Source organism: Mesocricetus auratus, unplaced genomic scaffold (genome assembly GCF_017639785.1).
Source record: "Mesocricetus auratus isolate SY011 unplaced genomic scaffold, BCM_Maur_2.0 contig_2361_pilon_obj, whole genome shotgun sequence".
NCBI classification, from domain to species: Eukaryota; Metazoa; Chordata; class Mammalia; order Rodentia; family Cricetidae; genus Mesocricetus; species Mesocricetus auratus.
In genome coordinates, this window is record NW_024433097.1 from 1 (window position 1) to 8,138 (window position 8,138).

The 8,138-nt window shown below is 45.8% G+C and overlaps 1 pseudogene; it reads left to right on the top strand.

Annotated features, from left to right (window-relative positions):
• The first annotated feature begins 833 nt into the window (after positions 1 to 833).
• LOC121138428 lies at positions 834 to 1,924 on the top strand (annotated as a pseudogene).
• Positions 1,925 to 8,138: the final 6,214 nt, after the last annotated feature.

Genomic DNA, 8,138 nt, shown 5'->3' on the forward strand with positions numbered 1-8,138 from the left:
GGTCAGAGTTTCTTTCTATCTGTTCTGTTTCTCCAGTGAAACCTGGTACAACCTTTTTTTATATGAGAGCATTAAGTGCTCCAAACCATCCAATAGTTGAGTAAAATTGTAAAAGTAGTTACATGTTGACCTAAGATTCAATCTAGAAAAGGAAACAGTGTAGTGATGAGATTGCAGCTATGCCTAAAAGCTCAATCAGTCTTCTCTGAATCTAACATTGAAATCTGGATAGAAAATTTCAGAGAGTCCCAAGTCTCCAGCCCCAAAAAGTTGGGATACAGAGGAAAGGAGAAAACAAAATTCTAAATATATGTCTGCAGTGATATAGTTTACCATTTCTGAAGCCACTGGTGATCAAAAGAGCAAAGCAACCATACTGCTTAGCCAGTGAATCCAGGCAGACACGTTTCCTCTGAGGACTCGTGGGACAATGGCAGGTGGACATCTGTGTGTTCAAGTGTACCCAGGGCCACAGTAGATTGAACCACCAAACAGAGTAACAGAGCTCATGCCCTTGATCCCAGCAATAGAGTGGTATAAACGATTAGAGCAGTGTCTTTCAGTAGTCAGGCTCAAGATGATCTCCAGTTAGGCTGAGGAGAGGTAGCGGTGTGATGCTGGGGAGAGCACATGGAGCCTGAGGTAGAGGCAAGAGCTAGTGGCTTGGCTGCTTTGCTTGCCTGACCTTCAGATTGATGTTGAGACCCAATAGAAGTCTCTGGTCTTTTATTTTTTTGTTACTTTTATCTATAATTGGGACCTCCAAGTTGAAGAAGAAAACGCCCTTCCTATTCATTTTGAAGCCAGGTTAACTGTCAAACTACCACTAGCAGATTTGTCAGTGGACCTGGCAGCCAAGAGCTGGGGCTTCACAGAAGTCAGTTTGCAGAAATTCACCTACAGTTGGACCATCGGCCAATTCTGTTCTATCCTGCGGGAAAAGAGGGAAGCCATTGAAAGCCCAACCTTCTCCTCAGAAGCCAGGGACAAAACTAGATGGAGTTTGAAAACACACCCGAACGGGATGGATGACAAAAGCAAGGGCTATTTGTCAGTTTACCTAACGTTGCTCAGCTGCCCAAGGAGACCAGTGTGGGCAAAGTTCCAGTTTTGGATCATCGATTCCGAAGGAGAGAAAACACAAGGCATGAAGAGCCCAAGATCCTTCAGATTCCAGCAAAATCAGCAATGAGGATTCAGAAAGTTCATCCTTTGAGATTTCCTCTTGTCCCAGGAGCCTTGGCTGCTCGAAGACAATGAACTCAGCCTAAGATGCAAGGTGAACTGTGGCCCAAGATTCCTTAGGCTTCTCTGACAAGACCACGATGCCCGGGATCAAGGATCCAAGGTGAACTCTGGCAGATGAACTAGGAGAGCTGTGGGAGAATTCCTTCTTCACAGACTGCTGCCTGGTGGTAGCTGGCCAGGAATTCCATGCTCACAAGACCATCTTAGCAGCTCGCTCTCCAGTTTTCAGAGCCATGTTTGGACATGACATGGAGGAGAGCAGAACAAACCGCATTGAGATCCACGATCTGGAGCCTCAAGGCTTCAGGGCAATGATGGCTTAATTTACACTGGGAAGGCATCGGATCTCCACAGCATGGCAGATATTCTGCTTGCAGCTGCCCACAAGTATGGCCTGGAGCGTTTGAAGGTCATGAGCGAGGATGCCCTCTACAAGGACCACTCCGTGGAGACTGCTGCCCACACTCTCGTCCTGGCTGACCTCCACAGTTCAGGGCAGCTGAAACCCCAGGCGCTGGATTTCATTACATCTCATGCTTCTGAAGTCTCTGAGACTTCAAGCTGGAAGACAATGTTGGGCTCATATCCCAACTTGCTGGCTGAAGCATACAGCTCCCTGGCTTCTGCTCACTGCTCTTTACTGGAGCCCCCTCCCAAACGCCTCAAGCAATCTTAGGATCTTCTCAGCTCTGACCTACAGGCGCATTCAATAAGCAGCAGCCAGCATTGTTTCCAAGGACACCTGGGTAGACTGTGGAACACTGTAGCTTTTTCAGAGAACCTATGGAAAGAGAGCATGGGAGCTCAGATATTTAATAACCCTGGAAATGTGTTGAATGGCAGTTTTGGGTAGGGAGAGTACTGCGTTCTGGGATTCTCTACCCAGATGCTGTACTGGTTTGCTTCCATTATATTGAGTATGATACTGGGTAATCAGTGGGGTTGTTGGCCCCAAGCACATCCCAACAGGGTTTCTTTTGAGGAACCTGTCTGGATAAGACTGAGCAGAGCATATGATCAAGGATTTAGACCAAAGCAGAAAACAAACATGAATGTGTGCTTACAAGGACGAGGAAGAGGAAGGAAGACAGTTTTTCTGTCCAGACCCAGTGTGTGGCGACTGGACCGTTGACTCAGTTGGACCAAGCAGTTGGGGCTCCTGTAGAGGAGCAGTTCCATAAGTTCAGCTGTCAGCATAGGTGGGAGACTTCTCAAATTCCTTAACTGGAGATCCAGAGGAATGAAGTCCTCCTCTTGTATCTCGGGGTGTATCCATTTCTGTAAATCAAACACTAAAAAATGAATAAAATATTTGACAACAATTTTGTGGATTCTGTGGTGTTTCTGTTTGAAGAAGCCTTTATTATTTCATCCAGTAGTGCTCAGGTTGTGTGAGTTCGGAGAGTGTCCCGCGCTACCGTCTCGCCAGCAAGAACGACGCAGAACACTCGGATCCTTCTGCAGTAAAGCTTTAATGCATCTTGAGAGATAGATGATCAGCTTCTTAGAGGGAGACCCCAAGCTAAGAAACCCAGCCCCTTATATAAGCCTAGGAGCTCCGAGTGAGACGTGTAGAGCCGGGATTGGTGGTTTGCACATCACCCCAGATGACGCCACGGGAGAGGCACAGCTTAAACGGTTACACTCCAACTGACAGCAGATGTCAGCGCCATCTTCTAACGGCAATAGCGATAGCGAGGGCGGCTCCTCACATCTCCCCTATTCATTTATTTTTGAAGCAATAGGACACCCACAACTTTGGAGTGGAGATAGAGGTCAAATCCCCATGTGCAAATTCGGAACATGTACAAAGCTCCTCTCCAGGGTCTTATCCCCAGAGGGAGCCCTGACCAGTCCGATGTCGTTTTTCTGGGGGAAGGAGATCATGACATAGAACCTTCATGCAAGATGACTTATCTCCCAGGAGAAAGTCGTTATACCGCAGACCTCTCCTGTGCAGTGCTTAGCCTTGCAACTCCTTGGGCTGCTGAAGCCTACCCACTCTATCCCGTGCAATGAGACTAGCCTCGTGGGGTGCAAGAGCTGGGAGGCCAGCGACCTATTGCTTTAACATGGTTAACCAAATGTCAGGGAGGCTCCGTGTTCTAAGGCAGCAAGTGCTTGTGCCACCACCACTTTGTCTCTTTTGTTTGGGCTCTGAGCTTACACACCATCCAAAGCATCAACACTATTCCACAGCAGAGAACTAGGCTAAATGATCCTACCCCCACCCATTCCTTAAAATAAGAAAATGCAGATGAAATCCAGGAGGAGAGGCCTTCCATCAGAGAAAGATCCAGATGCGTCGAATTCACTTGCAGGATCGCCATTCTCAACTCACGGAGTGTCTGCTCAAACTCAAAAGTCCAATTCTGTAATAAATGTTGAGACAGAGCTTGTGACAGGTTAGCTGCTCTTGTAAAATTCTCATATTGTACTGAAGTGACACAAAGGCCAGGCAACTTTTGTTCACATCCCAATTGGGCCATCTGCCACAATATATCCAATTGTTCCTGAACCAAATTAATCTGTTGGTTTACCAACATCAGGCCTCCTTGTATCTGAGAATTGGCAGTGGCCTGTTTATCTAGGACCATGGTCACAGTGGCCTATAGTTCATTAATGGTTTGAGTTGTCTGCACAGTGGCAGAAAGTGCAAGGGCCGAGGCGGTAACCGAAGCAGTAACCGCGGCGGTGGCTATCAGGCCCACAATAATAGCAGAGATCCCAAAAATCTCGCTTTTCCCTAAACAAACTCAAATTACTTGGCGTCTCAACAGGAACTGGAACAAATCGAGGCATGCGCATTACCAAAGCAAAAGGGTGCTTAATAGCATCCCAGCATAATGCATAAAAACAATTCTAAGCAGAGCAATTTATTTCTTTCTGATTCTTACCTAAGGTATCATTACTCACAACCCAAATAAAGGGCAGCTGAATAATTAGTTCTCTTAAAAGGGGTATACTTAACATTGGAGGAGGACCAATCAGATGATCCATAGCTCTGTCCCTCACTCAGACTGTTGCCTAATGCCCCTTTCCAATCAAAAGTAATCTGTCCCTTCTCACTATCATAGGAGAAAGATCAGTACAGCTTCCATTAATTCAAAAGGATTAGCATTAGATCTTTCTGGATCCATATGAATAAAATTATCCTTTAATGAAGAAATCACAGTAAAGCACAAGCTTCCTACTAATGACAAGGTTCTCTCATCCTGAAAACTCTGTATCTGAGGATCTAAAGGCAAAAAGGCAAGCCCCAACTCTCTATTAGTTGTGAAAAATCTAGGGAACACCTGGGCATTATGCATCACTGGCATCGGTAGGGGAAGGTAGACATGATGGCCCACCGTAACTCTCCCATCATACTAGGAACCATCATCCCGAGTAGGAGAGTCTTCATCACCCACTTGGCCTCCATCCTTCTTATTCTGGAGTTGTGAAGGAGCTCTTCGAGTGAGTCTTTCAGGGATCCACAGGGGGTTTTCTTCCTCCTGTGGAAAAACACACACAGCTCCCCTGGATCTTATAAGAATAGGATCCGGGCCTTTCCAGAGATCAGTCAAGACATCTTTCCATTTTACCATTTCTTTTGGCCTATCAGGCTCTAAACTGTGGCGATCGGCCGCAGTGTGGCCTTGGGCATCAGAGTTCAAGAAATTAAGGGTAAAAAGTGCCATGGATACAGCAACTCTTGGTACCGAGGGTAGAACATCCTCAATACTCCCCTTTTGTTTAATCAGATATGATTTGAGTGTACGATGGGCACGTTCCACAATGCCCTGTCCTTGAGGGTTATAAGGTAGGCCAGTTAGATGGGTAACATCCATTTGCCGACAAAACTGTCGGAATTTTTGAGAGGTATATGCTGGTCCATTGTCTGTTTTTAAAATTCTGGGTTTTCCCCAAGCACTCCAGGCCTCAAGGCAATGTTGAATCACATATGAGGCCTTTTCCCCTGTTAGGGGTGTGGCGAACATTACGCCAGAACAGGTGTCAACAGAAACATGAACATATTGAAGCCTTCCAAAAGAGGGAATATGAGTAACATCCATCTGCCACATCTGCAATGGTCTAATGCCACGTGGGTTTATTCCCATGTGGGGAGTAGGTAAGAATTCGCAGCAATTCTGGCATTGAGTAACAATTTCCCTAGCCTCTTTCCTGGATAGAGCAAAACGACGGCGCAAGGTCTCAGCCGTCACATGAAAGCGCTGATGGAATTCTTTTGCTGCTTGTGCATGGGTAGACAAGGCAGCGGCCACCAGCTTTGTAGCCTTGTCCGCTAAGTCATTCCCTAAGGACATGGGACCTGGGAGTCCAGAATGTGCTCGGACATGGGTAATGAAAACAGGAAATCTCCTATTTAACAAGGCAGCTTGTATCTTTTGAAAGATGTTAGCAACTCTGCTGGAGGATCTTATTATTCCAGCTATCTCAAGGAGATTAACTGCATTAACCACATAAGAGGAATCTGATACAATATTGAGGGGTCCTGGAAAAGCCTCAAGAACCTCCAGTACTATCAGACATTCTACAACTTGAGGTGAAGTTTCATTATATTGTTTAGATATAACCCTATCCTTGACCACATAAGCTCCCATACCAGTTTTTGATCCATCAGTGTACACCACAGTCCCATCTGGGAGTGGGTCTTTAGCTGTCACTTGTGGAAACACTATAGCCTGGTTTAGGGCAAACTGTAAAATTGGATGCTTTGGAAAATGATTATCAATTTGTCCTGAAAAGGAAGTAACTAAAACTGCCCAATCACTAGATGTGGCTGCCAAGGTCTGAACTTGTGCAGCAGTATAAGGCACAATCAAGGAATCAGGATCCCTGCCAAAATGTGTAACAGCTGCTTTTATTCCGCGAAGCGCGAGCTGTGCAACAGCATCAGGGTACCAGTCAATAATCTTAGCAGGGGAAGCATTTGGATGAATCCAAAGTAATGGTCCATGTTGCCACAGGACTGCAGTTGGCAATTGAGCTGTCTTAAAAACACACAGATTAAAAGGTAGTGACTCCTCAATACGTTGTAATTGTGCTTCCTGTAAGGCCTCTTCCACCATCTGTAAGGCTCGGTGGGCGGCAGGGGTAAATTTTCTGGGTGAGGAGATATGAGGCTCACCCTCCAGGAGATCGAAGAGGGGTTTTAGATCAGCAGATGGAATTTTTAAAAAGGGCCTCAACCAATTTATATCTCCCAGAAGTTTCTGAAAATCATTTAATGTTTGTAAGTGGTCTTTGCGAATTTCTATTTTCTGAGGAACTATATTTTTGGGAGTAATCATTGAGCCCAAAAAGAGGCCTGTATCTGCAATTTGAACCTTTTCTGAGGCAATCTCTAATCCCCACTGTTTTAATTCAGCCACCAGCATGGGGAAAGCCTTTTGTAAAACATCTAACTCTTTGTGACAAATAAGAATATCGTCCATATAATGGATAACGATTAAAGATGTAAATTGCTTCCTAATTGGCTCCAAAGCCTCCTGCACATACAGCTGACATATTGTTGGGCTATTGGCCATGCCTTGCGGCAGTACCTTCCACTGAAATCTCTTGTCTGGTTCCATATGATTAAGAGAAGGGATAGTGAAGGCAAACCTTGGTCTATCCCGTGGGTAAAGTGGAATAGAGAAGAAACAATCCTTAATATCTATAATAATAAGCTTCCAATCTTGAGGAAGTGCAGAAAGCAAAGGAAGGCCTCTTTGAACAGGGCCAAAAAGATGCATCTGATTGTTAATGGCCCGCAGGTCATGGAGTAATCTCCACTTCCCAGATTTCTTCTTAATAACAAAAATTGGTGTATTCCATGGGGAGGTAGAAGGCTCTAGATGCCCCAGCCGTTCCTGTTCTTGCACTAATCTTGTGACAGCCTCTAATTTTTCAGAGGATAGAGGCCATTGAGAGACCCATAACGGCTCCTCTGTTTTCCATGGTATGGGTCGTGAAGCCTCAACGGCCCCTAAATAAAACCCAGTCCTTTTCTACCCCGATTTCCGTGTTGCGTAATGGGTTTTATTCTGCCTTGTTCTTGCCTACCCAAGCCTCTACCGTTTGTATACCCCATCTTTGCCATAATGGCTGATGCCTGGGGGGAGTATTCATTAGTTAGGGTCATGCCCATGGCTTGTAACACATCCCGTCCCCATAAATTTACAGGGAGTGGCAACACATAGGGGGTAAAACATCCCTGTTTGCCCTCAGCATTCCGCCAGGTTAAGGCTGAGGCACTGATGGCAGGAGAGGACTGGTATCCAAGACCTTGTAGAGAATGAGATGAAACAACAGTGGGCCAAGACTTCGGCCACCAATGGAGTGAAATAATGCTTTTGTCTGCTCCCGTATCCATTATCCCTTCAAATTCTTTTCCATTAATTAACAATTTTATTGTAGGTCTCTCATTTAGGGGTATAGCCAGATAGGCTGAATCACTTCCAGAAGATCCCATAGCCCTTTTTTGTAAAGTGTAGGTTTCTCCATCCCCGAGGGAGGGCAGCAACACCAGTTGTGCAATTCTATCTCCCTGCTTTATAGAAAATACACCCCGAGGGCTAGAACAGAGAACTTGAATCTCCTCTTTATGATACGGGTCAACAATTCCAGGATATATAATGAGTCCCTGTAAAGTTAAGGAGCCACGGCCCAGAATAAGCCCAATGGTGGCAGGGGGCAAAGGTCCAGGGGAATGGACTGGGACCGGTTGAACATTCATTTGGGGCATGAGTAAGAAGTCGGAGGCGGCACGCAAGTCCATTCCGGGGGTTCCTCGGAAACCTCTACTTCCTCTTGATTGCTTTTCTGAAATTGGTTCCCATATTTCTGAGGGCCCTGGGACCATGGGCCCCGTGACCCGTTTTTTGATTGGGGTACCTTGGGTTCTT